Source organism: Parambassis ranga, chromosome 2, assembly GCF_900634625.1.
Source record: "Parambassis ranga chromosome 2, fParRan2.1, whole genome shotgun sequence".
NCBI classification, from domain to species: domain Eukaryota; kingdom Metazoa; phylum Chordata; class Actinopteri; family Ambassidae; genus Parambassis; species Parambassis ranga.
Window position 1 is genome coordinate 15,367,119 of NC_041023.1, and position 20,427 is coordinate 15,387,545.

General features: G+C 39.1%; 1 pseudogene; it reads left to right on the forward strand.

Annotated features, from left to right (window-relative positions):
* The first annotated feature begins 468 nt into the window (after window positions 1-468).
* Window positions 469-1,565, forward strand: LOC114432309 (CMP-N-acetylneuraminate-beta-galactosamide-alpha-2,3-sialyltransferase 2-like; annotated as a pseudogene).
* The last annotated feature ends 18,862 nt before the right edge of the window (window positions 1,566-20,427 follow it).

Sequence of the window (20,427 nt, forward strand, 5' to 3'; positions counted from 1 at the left end):
GTGTACTTTGGTGTTTAAATGTATCTTTAAACCCAGTGAGGGTTTTTCCAACACTGTTAAAAATGCACTTGAAAATAACACAAAATGATAGAACAGCAACATCTTCACATCTTCTGTTGTGTGTATCAGAGCATACAGGGTGGAAAACCTAACAGTACCTACTTCAATAAAACAGTGGACAGCCTGTTTGAGATTTTCCCACCGGTTCCATCTATGGTTGCATCCAGCCCTAGCCGCTGTATAACCTGTGCTGTTGTTGGAAATTCTGGTAATTTGAATAGATCCCGTTATGGACCGCTGATAGATTTCCACGACATCGTAATAAGGTAAGTCATTGTATATTGATGAACAAAGTTCCTAAGAATGACAGATTTAAAAACATGTATCCTTCTGCATCATTCAGAATTAACCGTGGACGTACCAAAGGCTACGAGACAGATGTTGGAACAAAAAACCACTCATCATGTCATGTATCCAGAGAGTGCAAACAAACTGCCAAACACCACTTATCTTCTGTTTTTTCCATTCAAGATCAGTGATTTTCTGTGGCTCCACAAGAAATTCAACCCAGAGTAGGTCAAACTCAGATGCTGTCTTCATCTGTGTTTCAAAGGGCAGGCTGGTTCAGCTTCAAAACACTAGCTCATTATCTGTAGTTGTTAACAAGAAGGATATAAATATATAGGCTATATACAAACACACAAACAGTTAATTTACTGTAGCATTTAATTAATTTCTTTGTCTGTTGGATCTACTAATAATCAACTTCACCACCAACAGGAAAAACAAAGCTACAGGCTTAGACAACTTTGCTAATAAGGATTTGGTATGTATTTATTAAAACATATTTTAAATATCGGTTTACAAAGTCTGAGCTCGGTGTGTTATTCATAACAGGTGATGATCCTCAATCCTGCTTTCATGAGATATGTTCATGAAGACTGGCTTGGAAGGCGCGGATATTATCCATCCACTGGCTTTCTGACTGTGATTCTCAGCCTGCAGATGTGTGATGAGGTATGATTGTCTCATACCTCACATTTTTCCACTGTAGCAGCAGAGAATGTCAATTTTAAAAAAGAGGGGAGTGTTTGGCAGCAAGGGTTCAGGTGTTTACTCCCCTAACACAGACAGAATCAACTTTGTAGACACAAGGCATGAGACATGATTCATGGACTACCCACAGAGATTTGTACATGCTTCTTTAATCAGGTTACCCACTAGAAAATAGTGCAAATGTGAAAGTTGCAAACACTGCAATTCTTCAAATGGCCACTTGAGGCTTCCTTTTTAATTTTTAGAATATTTTATCATTTGTGTTTAGTGAAACAGAGATAACTTAGGATTTTACAATATATCAGCCTCCTGCAACTGAAAAGTATAATGTTTGTTCACACAGGTCAGTGTTTTTGGATTTGGAGCAGACAGTGATGGAAACTGGAGCCACTACTTTGAAAAACTCACAGACAAACGGAAAAACTGGAGCCCATCCTGGAACAGACGAGTACAACATCATCATGAAATTACACAAGAAAAAGAAAATCACATTTTTTAGAGGATGGTAAACATGAGCACCACTAAATACTACATCTTCTACTTTTTCATTGTCGTCATGTTTAGAGGATTTTGGTTGTATAATATAACTTATTATTGGGTCTTTTTAATCCAGAGCTCTGAAAGCATCATTAAAAGCATTTTAATATTTACTGGTCTGGCTGGCTTCTAAAAATAAGGATTTTTGTAAGTAGGACTGTGTTTTTATTCAGTGGAATACTGCAGGCTGGATAAGGCAATTAGAAAAGGCATATGGGGGACTCTACCTGACTATGGACGACACAAATGAAATAACTAAACAAATAATACAAATATATATCATAGACGTATGTCTGTTCACTTTGTATGTATGTTTACTTTAATTACTTGTATGCAGATTGAGCATGCTGTGCTAACTTCAGTCTAAATAGGTGTGGTTGACTGTAGGTCAGCTGACATCTGCTGTGTGTGGCTAAAGCAATATGACTTATGGAGGAAAACAGCTGTTCCTGTCAGTGGTCACTGCAGCCAATCATCTGTTGCCACCTAACTGTATCCTCTGCTTGCTCTTCTTTCACACCAACTCCATGGCTGTGTCTCAATTCAGGGTCTGCATCCTTCGGAGTGCGAATTTTTAAGGCCGTTTACATCACAAAGCTGCGCGAAGGCTGTCCTAATTTGCCAAAAGTCGAAGGGTCCTTTAAATGCGTCCTACAAAAACGTCCTCCTTTTGCCTGAATTTGGAGGATGCATCGCTACCATCCTTCGTGGCCTTAAATATCCCACAATGCTTTGCTGGCCTACTTGTTGTCCAATAGTACAATGACGGACCAAGCGAGCAGCAGCGGCACCGACAGGAGTGCCGAATTCACATTTAAATGTAAGTAAAGAGCAGTAGTTCAAGAGTTTTAAAATGCTAGTAGTGATAGCGGCATTAAAAAACGAGTTTTATATTTACAAACATGACGTCCTGTTGATACGATACAATATTGTCGTTATTATATCAAACGGTCATTCTGCCTGTTGTCATTTTGTTGTAGGAGGAGCAGAGGGAAACAGATGAAATCTGACAATTGATAACGGAGGACGTGAGGCTGGAGGGGAGGGAGGGAGAGGGAGGGAGAGAGGGAGGAGAGAGAGAGAGGGAGGGAGAGAGAGAGAGGGGGAGGGAGAGGAGAGAGAGAGGGGGAGGGAGAGGAGAGAGAGAGAGAGAGCAGAGAAAGAACGGACAGACCTCAGCTCATTGAGAGGATGTTGGACAGCAGTGATTTTATGTTCTGTGTTATTTAAATGGTTACTTATTAAATTGTAGATTAAATTGTTTTGTTTTGTGTTCTTAAACTCTTCTAACCTTGTTAAATTATAAATAGGTAATGAAACACATAATGTAAGTACCGGTAAACTTTTGAACAACTTCTCAGTGACAAAGACACAGTTTGGACATTTCTAACTATTTACCAGTGGGCATTATGAAAATGTACAATTATTATTTATAAAAGATCAGCAGAAAATACTATTCACAAAGAACATATATATAAATGTTTGGCTGAGCAGGAGTCCTTGGTGCTGCTGGACTGGATGATGCCACGGTGAAGACCTTGGAGTCCTCTGGCTGTGAGTGGGACATCATCTGGGGGTGGGGGGTGCCTGTCTCCTCTGTCCACCACATCGTCCATCAGGGTTTGCAGAGCTGACGATTGGCGGCTGCCATGTTACTAAAGATGTTTTTAAAAAGGGCAAAAATAAAAATAACTTCCACAGAGCGGCTTCCAAAACAGCTTAAAATATGAAAAGCTATAAAATATGTATCCTCACCCTCCAAAGGTGATGATGGTCAGTACACCTCTCCAGGACAGACAGCTGGTCCTGCAGGGAGCCCCACTCTCCTCCACCCAGCAGTAATTCTCTGGTGTAGTGACAGACCTGATGCTAATGACACATTAAAGCAGTGATTTCAGTCAGGGTTATTTGCAGGGTTCTTACACATTTAGCTATTTAATTTAAAATATTAAAATTACAAACAGACCCCTGTATCAAGTCTTACAATTGAATAAAATATAAATTACATTTAATCGTATTTGTCTATCTACTGGTTATATCTAGCGTTTGCTCAGTAACTGGTATATTAATTATGATCAATAATATGGTTAAACAGCAGCTTACCGTCACCTCCCCACTGCGCTCTCCCAGCCTGAAGAAAATGAGCCGTCACCGGTTTTGCTGCCGCTGGAGCCGCCTCTCCTCTTCCTCCAACAACAAATAAATATATTAAAAAATTCCAAATTTCTAAATCCACACTGCTGTCTCGCTTGTTGTGTAGTCCGTGTTGTGTCGCTGTTGCTTTTGTTTTTCCCGGGGCAAAATTTATGACGTCGCGCCACAATCAGGAAGTGCTTTGAAGGCCAGACCGTCCCATTACCAACGGTTGAGGATCCTCCGGAGGATCCTCAGGAGGACGCAGTCTCCTGAGGATCCTCCGGAGGATCCTCAGGAGGACGCAGCCTCCTGAGACCGCGTAGGCTGCGTCCTCCGAAGGATGCAGACCCTGAATTGAGACACAGCTCATGTCCTCTTTCCATGTTGTTGTGTTTGAAGCATTCAAGGCTCAGTTAGCATCAGAATGTTGCAAACTAATGCTACATTATATGTGAGGGGTGTGTATGAGGCAGACTGAAAGCAAAGGAAGAAAGATAAACAGCTGTTATCTGATGAACATTTTGTCATATGGTGTGCAAAGCCAGCCTGCTGGCTGAGCAGAAGAGGCAGCAGGGAGAATGCCTTTGAAAACATGCTTCAAATGTTTTAAACCATTCATTAATATAGGCTTGTCAGAGTAATTATTTAGTCCTGGCTTACATACTGACAGGTTAAGGGTCAGCATAGTTTAATACATGATGCTGTCACAGCACAGAGACCAAATTTGGTTTACCTTTGAATCATTACTTTATACAATTTAGGTAATTTGAAAGATTCCCATTGGGGTCCTCTGATAGATTTTCATGATGTTGTAATAAGGCAAGTAAAAAAAAAGATCTGAATCCTTACTAAAGATGCAAAAAGACATGTGCTGGTGTCATGTTGATTGACAAGAATACAGACATTTGATTATAATAATAAAGTTCATCTTGACCTAGATATAATATCTAGGGTGACAGAGTTTTGTTTTAAATGACAGTGCACTCCAATGCTGGCAACTGCAGCAACATACTGTGGAAAAGCTACATGCCACAATAATATGACATATAATCTTGTTGTCAAGACTGGATCTGTTCTTCCTGCAAGGGAGCCATCAAAATGGCAAATAAAGAAAAAAATGAGTTGAAGAGCAGGAAGAACAAGTACTATGTCATATACTGTCCTCGCCAAAGCATACATAGTTTGCTTAAAGGTTAACTGCTTTAACAAGCTGCCTTTGACAAGCATGGCAATACAAATAGCAACAGCTCAGCACTGTTTGAGAAATTTCTGAGGAGCTGTACAGACTAATTTGGAGTCATACAGTGGAAAAGGCCACAGATCACCTTCTTCATTGACCCTCCTATACAGAGATGGACTGCTTAAAGGTCCTGATTGTTCCGATACATGCCAGATTTGCAGAGAAATACTAAAAACAAGAATTGCTAGAAGTCCGACTTAGGTCAAAGCACAAAGTGAGAGAGAGAGTCAGTAAAGAATGACTGGCCTCTAGTTTCAGACTTCAGGCAGTGTGACATGAATCTAGCTGAGCAGCATGTGATGGTGTGTGTAAAATTAGGTTACATTTAGATTTATTGTGTGCATGGGGGATAGGCAAACAGGGTCTTTGCAGTAACAAGGATATTGGCTGTTAGTTGTTGTAAAGTATCAATGATGAAATAGCGGAAATGCTCAAAATTTCTAAGACATGGAAGAAGGTACTCTATGTACATTGCACCCTGAGAACACCCCTGATGCATGGTTGTGGTAGCGTCACACAGTGGGGATGTTTTTTTTTTTCATTTACAGGGACTGGCTAAAGAAAAATGAAGAATGCTGCCAAATAGAGAAATACTAGAGGATAACTGATTTTAGTCTCCTGTTTAAACATGACATGATCCAAAGCATACACAAAAGCAACATTTGAGTGGTTTAACGGGAAATATTTACATGCCATACTGATACCATACTGATAAAACAAAGCAAGACAAGCTAACAAATGTCATAGCCTATTGGTTAGCTACAAACTTCAGGTCAATTAGTATTGTGTCAACAAATGGCAACATGTACGAGGCTCATGCAAAAACATCTTATCAAGAAGAATACACAAGTCTTATAAACTTTTTTTATGCTTGACAATTTCACGTCACCCTAACAGGGACACTTACTCACTACTAAACATAGACTGTTTATGCTGCTCCCTGATTAAAGAAAAATCTTCGTGCTGGTAGTTGTTCCGGAACTCTATTGACAATACAATGCTTTCTAAAAGTCAAGAGTCAACAAAGGATGTTAGCCAGCTAGCTGCAACTCAGTTCTCACTTGTGATGTATGGCATGTTTTCAGCAGAGAAACACATCGTGCTCAACATCAATTAATTCCTCCTTTGTACTAATACCAGACATGCTTCATGGCAAGTGGAAGTGGAAACTAACTCTAACTTTGACATGCAAATCAACAAATCATGTAATTTAAATCAATTCCAATAGGTTTTGGGTTTGACAAGTGAAATAACATCTGTGGTTGAAAACAGTTTTATTCATTGCCACATTTTTGAGCTTTGCATGGTTACAAACAAGTGGCTGCATGCAGCTACAGAGGTCATTAAGACCCCATTCAGACATGTGTAATCAATCCCACTCGAGCAGGATTCAGGCTGGATTGATTTTTCTTAATCTAAACAGGGCAAATCCGATTAAATTAGACTTTTTTTGTAGTTCAATTGATTTCAATCGAACTACAAAAGCTTTGCCCAGAGTTTATTATCGACATGGCTATAAAGGAACCGACTGCGTCTCTGGACCACAGAGTAAACGGTAAGAACGAACGAAACGAATATATAAATAAATGAATAATGTTTTTTTTCAAGATATAATTTGTAATAGGTCAAATCATCTATGACTTAATCTGTGAATGGACTTGTAGTGTTATACGAGGCTGGCGACACATTTCCTGAGTTCTAGAATCTATCACATCCATCAGAAGCAGCTTGTGTCTAAAACACTGAACCTACAACAAGTCATGAAGCTTGTCATGGTCAGCAACTACATCCGCACACACACTCCTTATATCATAGGCAGTTCAAGAATTTCCTTTGTGAACTTAATCAGGAGGTGCCAAGAGACTCCCCAAAGACATGGAAGATGTTAGTCATAAGCAATTCGCAAAGTCACCCTGCACCCCTGAGGTGTGGTGGTGTCATGTCTCAGAATAGCCTAATTAAAGCAAAGACCATCCATTATGAAGAAACAGTTTTGTCTCAAAGAATGAGATGCAGTCACAGTAACAACATGCCTTAGATAGCTGTTGTATTTTCAGTAAACAGGCCACTTGCCAGTGGCACCTCTTGCCTCAACTCCAACATTTTCTCCAACCAGGTGAGAAGAAACACTGTTTTTAATATTCATCAGCTGTCTGCAGTGCTGCAACACAATAATAACAAAAATACAAAAATAAGTGATATATATATATGATATATATAATATATATATGATATATATATATATATATAGCCATTTAGTTTGAGACTGGAAACATTATTGGGTGTCTCACTAACAGGTTAACAACCCAAATAGATAATTGTGTAGCAAACATAAATTGGAAACATAATTTATAAAAGACAAAAATATATCTATATATAAGATAAGATACACTGTATCTTATCTTATATATAGATATATTTTAAGATTATATATAGATATTATATTATAGATATTATATATAGATATATTTTAAGATATTATAAGATAAGATACACTGTATTAATCCCAGAGGAAATTCTTTTGCCAGAGAGTTCAAGTCACATTAAATACAATTAAATTGCAGGAGTATAATTGTCAATATAAATCCAAATCAGAAGTACTTTTCTGTGAAAAGTCCACTTGGACTGCTGTACATTCCATCCTTTAATAAAGTTAAATAAAGGGAGCTGCATGTTTAGTTACTTTAGTACTTTAAATATGTATATACACAAGCCAAAAATAACAACAACAAAAACCACTTCTCCACAGGTTAAAGAGTGAGAACCTGTATCCAACCAAAACAGAAAAACCGGTACCTGTTTTTTGCTTTATTAACAAGCTTTTAATGGCTGATCAAATGGGTTTTCATTTTTGTTGTGAAAACAAAAACATTGTACATTTTCTGTATTTGAAACATGTGATAAAGGTAACATGGATCATGATGTCAGTGAGGAACAACTTGGCAAAATAATCCAAGCAGGTTTTTGTTGGTGGATGTTTACAGACAATATATTTGCTGTTTTACACAAACCGTCGGGAACGGTGAGTTGAGGACTCAACTGTAGGCAGAGGGTTCAGCAACCAAGGTGAGTTTATTGTTAAAAAAAATAAAGCTAAAACCACAGAAAACCCTAACTACGAAACTAGACTAAATGAGGAACTTACATGACCCAGGCCAACCAAGAGGGACAACAAGATAATCCAGCAAAAACAAAGGGAAGCACAGAACATAAATAGACAAGACACAGGTGAAACACATTATGAAGATGCAACCAACCACAAAGGCAGGAACACACGGGAAGTAAAACACATGCACAAGTACAAGGGAGACAGGACTTTCAAAGTAAAACAGTTAACAAGACAGAACCAAAAGAGAAATAACACAGACAGCCAGAACACATATCCAAGTAACAGAACAAAAGGAATGAAATACAAACACAAGAAAATAATCAAGAAACAAGGATCAAATCAACAGCAAACACACAGGGGAACACACAAGCCGGAAGGATAACCTAAGGAAGTAAAAAAAATCCTAAAATAACCAAGAAAACAACAAAGACCAAGAACAATGGATACAATCTTAAACAAAGAACCACCAAGCTACAAAGAATAAAATAACAATAGGATCATGACATAAATTGGTATTTGATCACCTTTTGGCGTGCCAGTCTTGTTGGAATAAAATGTTTTGTTTTGCTTTCAATAGCTGCCATAATTTAACCAGAACTACTGATTTTCCTAAGTATGAATGTGGCACACACACCCATATGCATTGACTCCTCACAAACAAATGTATTGTATGTCATTAAAATTATAACAAACAGTCAAATTGCTTTATAAATTGAGTCACCTCATAACTAGTGTCAACAGTTTAGGTTCGCACACAAGATTAACTGATGATGATGAGGAATAATCCATATACCTGATTCCCCTCTCTCATATGGTTTCTGTAACAGCTTTACTAATATAGACAACATTAACAAAAGAATCATGTCATATATAAACCTCACTACGGGGTCTATATATGGATCATTTACAAAAGCCTCATCTAGAAAAGAGCCATAGCTGAACAATTTTGTTTTTACAATGCATTACCACTTCTTGTAAAGGTAGAAAAACTAAGTCAGATTTCTGACTTTGGTGCACAACAAAGGTATGTCATAAAGTCATAAAGTACCTGCGAAAGAAAGGTATGACACCCAAGGAAATTCACGAGGACATGGAGACACTTGCAGAGGACTCTTCCTCCTATTCAACTGTAAAGAAGTGGGCTGCAGAATTCAAGCGGGGTAGGGACAGCACAGAAGCCAGGTCATTCAAAACCTCACCCACTGATGAACAGGTTGATGCCTTTCAGATGACAGACATCTTACTGTCCAGCAAGATGAAACGTGTGTCAGCACTTTGAACCTGAAACAAAGATTCAAAGCAAACAGTGGAAACACTGTTGTTCTTTAATGCCAAAGAAGTTTGAGCAGGCAGCATCTGTGGACATGATGATGGCTTCAGTGTTTAGGGAAGGCTGAGGGCAGGTGTGCTCCATCTGACTTCTGCATGTTTCCTAAATACAAATCTCACCTTATCACAGACTTTGATATAGAATATCTGCGGCTGTCATCATATGCAAAAGAACAGGTCACCTACAGGTGCTAGTGAGTCACTGAGAACGCTGATCATCAAATAGAAGTGCAAGTCTGACATCTAGTGGTATAACAAAATACTTGCTGCAGTAAATCTGCTCATGTTGGCAATTCAAATTTAAGCATGTTCTTACAATCACTACCACAACACTGAAGTAACACTATAATATAACTTCTATATAAACAGTATTTACTTTCACCATTGACCATTGTTTGTGCATTGAAATGATGAGGACACCTGAGATAAAGACCATAAGACAGTACTCATGATTATGTCATCATATATATTGATGATTAGTGATATTATTGAACAAATGCAGAGTCAAAGCTGATGTTTCAAAGTGGCTTTATTTGTCTGAATAGAAGGCTTCACATGACAGTAACATCAACATTATGCCCTTTGTCAGTCCACCCATCCCAACCTTCTGCATGATGAGTCTGTGATGTTTGACCTTGATGCGAATACAGGCTCCCTGCAGGCCTTTGTGTCCAAGTGTCACTCCAGCCGGTGCAAGTAACAACCTTCTCTCAGCCTCTGCTGCATCTGATCACAGCTGAGTGTAGGATGTTTACATGAAACACAGTCCTGAGCAACTGTCATTGAGGATACAGGCCACCCAAAACACAAAACTATGAACATTTAGCTTGCTATTCCCTTTTGTGTGGAGCATTAGGGGGCAGCCGGCAGCTGCAAACATCAGACTGAAAGCTCTGTGTGGCAGATTCCAGCTTCCAGTCGGGGATGTTTACAGCCACAAGCTGCCGAGAGCATTCGTAACCTCAGCCGGATGGTGACAACGTGCATAGTGATTATGATACAGCTAATGGAAACATTCAGATAACAGGAGCATAACGTCAAGCTTCTTTATGCTGCGTTCAGATTTAAAGTTAATACAGATTTATGCATCATTTTTAACAATTGTATCAGTAAATTTGTGACAATTTATATAAAAAAGGACACAAACCATTTAACATGTCAATGCCTACAGTTTTTATGCACTATATATATATGTAAATACCAACCCAAAGGCATTCTCGGATCATAATACCTTCTTTCAGTCACTGTTTGTGCAAGCAAATTTGAGGAACATTTAAACGTTTGCAGGCCTCAATAATGACTTCTCAGCAGCTACTGTTATCTTTAAGCCTTGTTCCGTCAGTTGTCTGCTTATAGTCGTTCTGCAGATTTTCTCACACTCTGATCTAGAAGCATTCATCTCTGCATAAACATCAGCAGCAGGCTTCATTCTGACTCTAGTACTTGAAATCTTAAGGTGCCTGAACATCTGCTTTAGTTACCTCTCTCTTCCCTTCTCTTCCTGGCGCATTTTGTAAGTACCCGTTCTCGGCAACTGACTTCACATCCTACTTAAGCTGACTACGAGAACACATTTTGTCTTTCCCTATTTGTCTCAGAGACCATCAAGCATTATGAGGAGCTTTAATGGCAGACTCTTTCATTTTCAGTGAACCATTGATACCATTTTGAACAAGAACCTTTTTATATCCATGGGCTTCTCTGAGAAGTCAGAAAAGAATCAAGCATAACAGTGTGAGACAGGGCAGGAAACAGTATGGAAAGGGCCACCTGATAAGGATAACAGTCTGACAGCCAGTGTTGACTGCAGTGAATCCAGCACCCTCTGTGTTCTTGTGTTATCCTAAAAAGACAAAAACATAACACTTGAAAAAAAATGAGATACTCTCATCCTAATATATAGATAGCTTATGTGGCTATGCAGGTCAGTCTGGGGGCAACTTTCAATGACATGGCATATATTAGCTCTAAGTTCACTAACAAGTATCTATTTCTGTCACGATTTCCGAGATTTGGCATCATCAATATGACTCAAATAATGACAGTGAAAAAAAGTTTGTTATGTGGACTCAGTGATCTGCTCTGAAAAAAAACAAGAAGCTAGCGTGCTAAGTCACATCAAGTTGCGTCAAAGGTTTAAATGATATTAGCTAAAACACCACGGTTATGAGCTTAGCATTTCGGCAGTGTATTGTCGTCTAACGCTACCTTATTGTCGGTGAAGTTAACTTACACAGCTGGGAAATATGCACAGTTGCGAGGCCAGCTACTGTGTCCTATCCTGACACTGCAACACAGAAAAAGCTAACTTAAATAGCAAGGTAGCCTTCGGTAAGAAGCGTTAACATCCGCAAAGCGAGTGATATCGCTGGTGACCCGCTTAAAGTAACTTTGTGTTGTCAGGCTGCTTTCAAAAACAAACAATACTGTCGAGTAACTGTTAGCACTAGCTCGTGTTAGCCAACGACCTGGATTGGGCTATAGCTAGCTCGCTGACACAGCTAGCTACTGTTAGCTCGTCTGTGACCCTAACCTTCTGATGTCTGACGTTTCCTTACCGGCGAACAAAACGGTTATTCCCGGACTGCACGGCGTCAGCATCCATTGCAAGGAAAAGCTCGGAGTTTAAAACGTCTGGGTCCATGTTCTGAACATATTCCAGGCAGCCTGTTAAGTTTCCTTCCGTTTTCATTCACTTGTCTTTATTTTGACCTTTGGTTACTCGACACCAACATTGACGTCATTGTCATGGCAACAAAGTCCCTCCTCCCGCGAGTCCGGACAGTCAGGGAATAATTACATTTACATTTTACGCCTGACATTTAACGCGGTCATAAACAGCATCTTCCTCTGACTGCAGTGCTCGTATAAATAAATGAAAGTAAGCGAAATACTTAAGGAAACAGTAGTAAACTGAAACAGCTCTAGGCCAAATATATAAATACTACATTTTAAATTAATATCAAGAATTCTAAACAGTCTTACTAGTTAATAAAAACAAGTGCTACATTAGATTGTTGTTCAGGCATTAACATATCCTGTTTGTTTTGAGGTAATCTGAATGACTGGATTATTTTAATCCAGCTAAAATTGCATGTATTCTACTCATTGTACCCTCTGCATTTGCTTTTATCTTTTGGCATGTTTGATTTTTGTACTATGAATAAATTTCACATTTATGAAAAAAATCTGTTATAGTATAGTCATATATTAATTTGGTGTGTATAATCTAGTATCCAATACAATCCAGATATTACTGCTGCATTTATTTTTTAACAACACTAAATTTTTAATCACTATATGTTATATTTTATATCTTAGGTAAGTATAGTGTGACACACTAAATACAAGTGTCCTGACATGCAGATGACAAAGTGATGTGTATGTGTTGGGATTGCAGGGATTTGCCGTTGCCTGCATGTGCTATAATAAGAACGCTTGGTTCAATCAGTGCTGGAGGGAAATGTTCAGTCCAGTCCAACACAGTTATGTGGTCTGTCAATAACCAGCTGGCAATCACAACAAAAAATGTTCCTCACTCTGACATTTCAGCAGGGTGAAATATGCCATAGGCCAATACCTTGTAGCCTCCAGTGTTGACCAGTAGCAGCTAATGTGTCTCTTTATGGCTGTGGAATAATGTCTCTATATGAACTTTTACTGTACATCATGCCTGTTGACATACTTGATAGGCTCATTAGCCTAATTAGTGACTTCAGCTACTGATGTTAATACATCGGAGAGATCAGTTTGGACAGCGTGAGTCATCTTTTGATTTTACATGTGCAATTTACATGTGCTGCATCCTAAATGTGGGGCAGAATTCGCACAGTAGTATACATTAAACATGCAGGAATGGACTGACATATAATGGAGACAGTATTCAGAGAAATAAGCTTTGTTACTATGTAAAACTGCTGTGCATGCTATCCTCCACATGAGGTCAGCCTGGATCCATCTCTGCATTATACACTATAGCTAGAGTTAATTATCAAGTCTTATGATGGATTACAGGACATTTATATTCTATTTAATATTTCGAGCACCATGTAAGTGTTGCTAAAATGCCCAGTCTTTGGTCAAAAAAAAAAAAAAAAACATAAAGCAAGTTCAGCAAATGCAAATTTACAAAATTCACTCAGAATAATAATATTCATTAGAATTCAGAAACTAAAAAAAGCAGTGTAGCCTTCAGTAACACTGCTGCAGATTTCTTAATAATTCATATAACATATCTCAGTTATTTCTTATGAAAAGAGCAGGCGAAGAAAATCCATCTATAACCTAACCAGGAAAATTGATTCCCTTGTCATTCTGTGTGGTCTGAAATTGCCCAGAGCTATTATGAGAGAGACTGATTTTCTCTGTGCAGTCGACTGGAACAGTCTCTCCTTGTAGAGCCTTTTTTTTTTGAGATGTGAACAGATTCATAAGAAACAGCAGTGCTAAAGAGACATGTTGCTGTGTGCTTTCAGGCAGAGATCCTGGACATGTTAAAGCTCTGTGCTGTAATCTAGGAAGCTGTTGTCTGATAAAACGTGGAGAGTTAAATATATATAACTCAGCTGTGATACTGTTTTTTCCTCTTATGATGGGAGTTTCACCAAAAACCCAGATTGTATTGTTCATTATACAATAATGCATAATGTATCTTTTCATTTGTCTAACCAGTGTAAAGTAAGTTTGACATGACTATTTAGAGAAATATAATGAATACCGAAACAAACAAAAAAAGTCCCAGAAACAGATCGTGCTGAGTTTTTTGAGCTGGTATGGTTTTAAAAGTCAGTGTTTTTGTGAAGTGATAAATTCAAAAATCAATAAAGGCTCTAAGTAATTTCATAGCTCCTATATGAAATGTGTGTCTGGTACTTTTACTGGGTAGAATTTACAGACGCTATAACTGAAGCTTAAAGATGTGTGAGGGTAGAGGGCATGTGTCTGTGTTTGACTGGCAGATACCTTTTTCTAACCCTGATGCAACAATCAGACATGCAAATTAAGGACATTTACATTTTTGAGTTTGATCAGTCCAAGCACAGATCTGTCCTGTTATATTGTATACAAAATGTAAATGTATGAAAATGGTTTAGAACACTCTCTGTGTGGTGTTCCTTTGTCTTGTTTACTAAGAAAAGCAGTGATACTAAGACCCCATTCACACTGGAGAAAGTCAATCCAGCTAGAGTAGGATGATATCTGGATAGTCTTTAAACTGGATATGTTCAGACCTATTTTCAAATCTGGCTATCACACACGCGTGTCCGCACCTAATCCGGCTTAATCCAGCTTGTTTGTTGTCCTCCAAACCGCTAGATGGCGCCTCATAATATACAGAGTCCAATCAGGCCATTGTAGGACAGCGTGCATGTGTGGTGTGTTTTTTTTTTGTCCCATGTTGCTCGTTCTTTGTTTCTTTTTTTTTGGTTCAAAAAACAGTTTATTCTTTGGTAGCCCTGTTTAAAAAAAAAAAATTAGGGCAACGCTGTCGTAGTTCGACAGTTGCTTACATACAGCTTTTAAACGCGACCCGGACACTGTCCCTATGAACCCGGAAGTATTACATCGCTATCGGATTCGATAGCTGCATTTATTCAGACCTGAGCCAAATTTGAGCCAATCCGGCTAGATCTCCACCTCCGAGAGGTGGATCGAGATCTATTTAGGTATATCCGGATTTGCGTTGTTCAGACTCAAAAAAAAAAAATCTGGATATATCCGGCTACAATTTGGGCCGATTGATTTCCCCAGTGTGAGCGGCCAAGGCCTCAATTTTTGCTTTAGTTCTACAGGTTTTATATATGAAGTCCTGGGAACTTGTTGCAGTTTTTAATAAGCAGTAATGCTTGAAACAGTAAATGTGTGTCAGGATTGTGTTGTCAGATACCACTTGAGGGTTTCGGGGAGTTGAGATTGAAGGAATGTGTCATACAGTACATTAATATGCAGAGTAATGTGTTGGGACATTATCACCAGCTGCCTGCTGCATTTCACATGATAGCTTAGCGCTAATAATGGCTGTCTTCTAATTTAAATACTGCAACAGCCCTGTTTCTGTTTCTCTTGTGAGGAAAGTGTTGGTTTCTTTACAGGCTTTAAACAATGTCATTAGCTTAGATCAACAATTCACTATAAACTGATTATGAAATTGATTTTTCCATCAAAGGTTCTGCCACAATGGCTCCTAGCCTGCGCTGCTTGTGTTTCCATGGTTGTTTTTTTTCCTCTTCAGGTGTGGACAATGTGTCATTGCTGTTTAACATACAGGACACTGCTACCTAATGCTGTTAAAGCACTGCATTCTCTGCAGTTAAATTGCATGTTAAGGTTCTGCACTGTTGCTTTAAGTACAGGAAGCTGGATGCCCTTGAGTGGCAAAGTCAGAGCCCTGGCTTTGTATCTGATTGAAAATCTGTGGAAGAGAGCTGCCCAATGTCTCTCTCCACAAAACTGACCGGATTCCCAACATTTCTAAAAGAGGGAGTGGGCAAAGACTTTCCAGTCATGTTACACTGGCAGAGACACATTGTAGAGATTGTATTTAAAACAAAAGGGGGTTATAAGAAGTGGAAGAAGAAGAACTGTTACTCATCCATTGGAATATTTAATTACAGAAAAGTTGTGATAAAATAAGTTTTTGTAAATGTTGTAAAGTAAACCCAGTAAGTGATGGTCTATTTCCTTTAATCTGACTGGTAAATATAAAGTAGATCAGTCTTATAAGTCATGTTCACACACACGGAAGCCTGTCAAATCCCAAAGTTCAAAGTGGGCTTAGACAGTGTGTATATAGCACTGTGACAGCTCTTGGGATCAAGTGGATTATGCTCAAAGTTTTAGGTAACATGTTCCTTTCATAAAATGAAGGACTAAGATATTTTTACCATTTATTATGTAGGTGTTGGGAGATAGTAACAGGTGTTTTTTTGAGAAGTGGCCATAGACAGTATCCTTTCTAAGCCTCATGTGTAAGTCAGAGTCCATTCTTCAGAAACCACTATGACTGATGCTTTTATTGCAAGGTCTATCATGTCATCTCCACTGCTTTAATTCCATCTTCTGATGGTACTATCGTAGTATGGTGTAAATCACATGGAAATCAATGAGTGAAAAAAATCTCTGAATTAAATCGTCTGCGCCGCTAAAAGCTCAAAATAACTCACTGCTCATGCTGCTTCTCAATGGCCTTGGAGGATTTATGTTTTGTGTTAAGTAAGGCTGAAGCTACTCATGTTATCTCACTCCATCAATAGCAAATACATTAACAATATCTAGTCGCTGCAAGCACACTATTAATTTACCACGACCTGTCCCTACAGGGGCACAATGATTGTTGGAGGCAACGAGGTGTATCTGCTTACCCTTCCCTGGGACACGGTGTCGCTGCCGAAGGGATCAATGTCCATTGAGCACGGAGGAAGAAGGGGGAAGGCAAAGCGGGCAGGCAGGCAGCCAAGCAGCCGGGCTGGAGGAAGCCCTCAACCTTAGCTCGAGTGACGCTGTCACCTAAGAGGTCCCAGCAGGCCCTGCAGAGACAGAGAGGGATGTGCCGCCTAATGCTGGAGCCATGTCCTTTCACACAGAAAACATGGGCCATTGTGCCTCAGAGGTTGAAGAGGACACAGGTAATAGATATCGCAAGCTCCGGTTCATGACAGGAAAAACCAAGACTGCCACTGACAGTCAGTTAAATCGTCTGTCAGACATTATGACATTTGCTATTTGGAGATGTGCAGAAGAAATTCATCTTCCTGGTAATAAAAAATGAGAATTCATATCCAATAACAGAGTGACTGCTACTTTTATATTAACATGAGGGTGGGACATCAGGGCTGCATGGAGCCACCAGTGTTAATGTTGTACAGAATGTCAATGTCAACGATAGCTGGGCAATTAGTGGAGAGACCAGAGGCGAGGGGTCATTTGGGGCAAGTGGTAAGACCCACCTGCCAGCAGTGAAAAAAAATACAGTGCTCTATAATCCACAGAACTGTATAATTCATGATTTGAAGAATAAATACTGGTGCAGCTGTTTTTTTATCTCCCTGCTGGCTGTGCTGGTTGTCTATTTTTATTATAGAGCCATGTAATAAACAATATCAAGCTGAATTACAAGCACACAGTCCCTGTTCTCTTGAATCCAAAGATTTTTTTTTATTGTGTGAATGCTATGATCAACTGTGTTCAACAGGAGTGTTTTTCAAAGGCCTTCCTGAACCCATCCTGTAATTTTCCCTACAGAATCTTGTTTGTTTTTATTGCAGTATGCGATGAGTTCAACTTTAATATTACTGTACACCTGCTTTCTAGATTCTCAGAATTTTATACAATGCTTTTGTCCTTTGTTCTAAAGGACAAAGGGTGGAGAAACCATGTGTCAAATAAAAGGCAAAAAAAGGACTGGAGGCAAATTAAAACACGTAACACTAAGAAAAAACATTTAAAAAAATTAACTGAGCTACAAGTAATAGCATTTTACCATGTAACTAACTTATGTTATGCTGTATTTTAGTATCTTTCTATTTGTTTTGAGGCCACTGGTCACACACACTGGTTTTGCAGAACCTACTTGGCTCACTTGTACACATATTACAAGCTAAGCATGTGCATTTAAAAGCCTATTAAGTCAGAGAGTTCACGGTTTTTGTAGAAAAAAAGAAGAAAAAGAAACAACTGTTTATTCAGCACACAGTTAGCTAAGAATAACTCCTTAGCTCAAATCCTCCTCTTTGACCTCTGAAGAAAAAAAAAAAAGAGCAGTTTGAGTTTTCCACCCTGCTGCTTTATAAATAGGGGAGTGTATGCTGGAGCCGGTAGCCCCTGGAGAAAAGCTACTGCATCAGCGAGTTCCTCAGCCTCCTGACTGTTGCCCTCAATGAGGGTAAAAGGTCAATAATAGAGCAGGCGCAAGCAGAACGTGTATAGTTGGGTGCTATAGCGCTTGTGTGGAAGTGTGTAAACATTGAAAGGAGAGTGATACAAATCCGAGGATTTGTAGAAAGTGCCCGTCTGTAGCGAGCGTGAGCGTGGGCAGATAGTTATTCCAGTGGGTGGTCAGCCTGCAGGAACGCTGAAACAAAGCCTCCCCCCGGCAAATAGTTTTGACATTGAAATATCAGACAAGCAGAAAATTGAGTGTTTTGATCTGTTCCATCATGAGGGATCACTTGGTCATATAAAAATCATGGCTCAAAGGATGCGCTGTATGCATGTGAGAGAACATCATGAATCAGAGGAGGGATACTTGAGCCGTGTTGACGGCTGCAGTCAAACCCGACATGATTTTACGGTAATAAAAAGTCTGATTCTTTTCATCTTTTCTCATTTAGCGGGTTTCACACCAAAACATTCTCACACGTTCTCTCTGAAAAGTCACAATTGCGCATGTGTGACTTCGCCAAGCTGCCAGCCTGCAAATGCTCACTTGATGTGCTTTTGTCTTCTCCATTGCTGTGGAGGGGATTGAGATTCCTTGTGTGAAATGATATTTGAAGTGATTAAAGAAAGTCATTCAGCAGAGCTGACAGTTCTAATGGACAGCAGAAAGCGCTCGTCCAGGGCCTAATAGCCACACAGGCTTCCTGACAGAGCTCTGGAAGCAGGACAAAGTGCCAAGAGGGACATGCTCTCTGATTTTATTCTCAAGAAATACTGTTTGTTCGGTTGCTTATGCTGTTATGAAGGACAGAGTGACAGAGAATACAGAGCATCTTATTTTTAGCACCACAGCTGGTAATCAGAAATGTACTGTCTGCTGAACATCTATTTCTGGCTTCCTTCTACTCAGTCTACCTGCCTTCTGTCTCCGCTTTAAAGTGGTCTCTATGACTTACATTCATATCTGGTCCATAATTAATGACCACAGGTTAACTGTAAAACATGTTTAGATTTATGTTTGTAAGATTAAATGTGATGTATTATTACAACAGTGGTCCTTTGGGGGTTAACTTCAGTGTATAGGTTATTCCATCCATACCAAGAGTGCAGTAATAGCGAAGAATTCATCTGTGGTGTCGGGCACATTCGGTGCAGATCCATTAGGCTCCATCAGATCTGAATGATCTTCCGTCAAGTTCTTAAACTGTTTCTATTGCACGACAGGGTGCAGAGCTTCGCAGTAATGACATGCACTTAATATATGCTGATGCACATTTTTAATGTACATCACCTTTCCAGTGTGATCTTCAGCTTTAGAGGTGTAAGAGGGATGGATTTCTCACACCATTCGCATTGACACAATGCTATATCTGAATTATCAAGCAAGCTGTTGAGGGCATCGGTGCGTGATTTAAGCATTTCCGCTTAAGATAATTATCATTGCTCAAAGTTTCTTTCTTTCTACCTTATAATTCCTGCACTGCTGTTCCCTGTGAAATAGGCAGTCTGCATCCCGGCCATGAATTAACGGTGCTAAAGTATCCATCTTCTACATTTTACTATTTTATTTCATGTTTTCCTAATTAACTTCCCAATAAAGATCGTGCTGATATTATACCTTTTTATCATTTTGCATGTACTACATTCTAAGTTTAGGTAGGTTTTTCAGATGAAAGGCTTACTTTACCATCTGTTATTGCCCTCCAGACATGAAACATGTTCGCTCCTTAAACATGGAAAGACGAAAAAGAGGAGCCGTCTCTGAACCATTTGATATTCACTACTATGAACGGTGCTCAGGGATATTACATTTTCAAAGGCAATTCTAAATAATCATTCCAGTTTTTTTTTTCAGAGCCTAAGACTGCTGACTTGTGTGGCATGCATTAAACAGTACATACAAACATGTAACACCTGCATGCATGTATTTAAGAGGCCGATGTAAAGCAGTGGCAGTGGCTTTTTTTATTTTATTTTATTATTTTTTTATTTTATTAAAAGTTTTTAACTGACTGTTTTTTGCCATCTCTTATGTATCTTGAAGATTTCACATGGACACGTCAACATACTGACTGTGACAGCGTCAACATACTGACGTTAAAAAAGGTTTCAGCAGTGTTCAATCCTTTTTCTGATTGGTCAA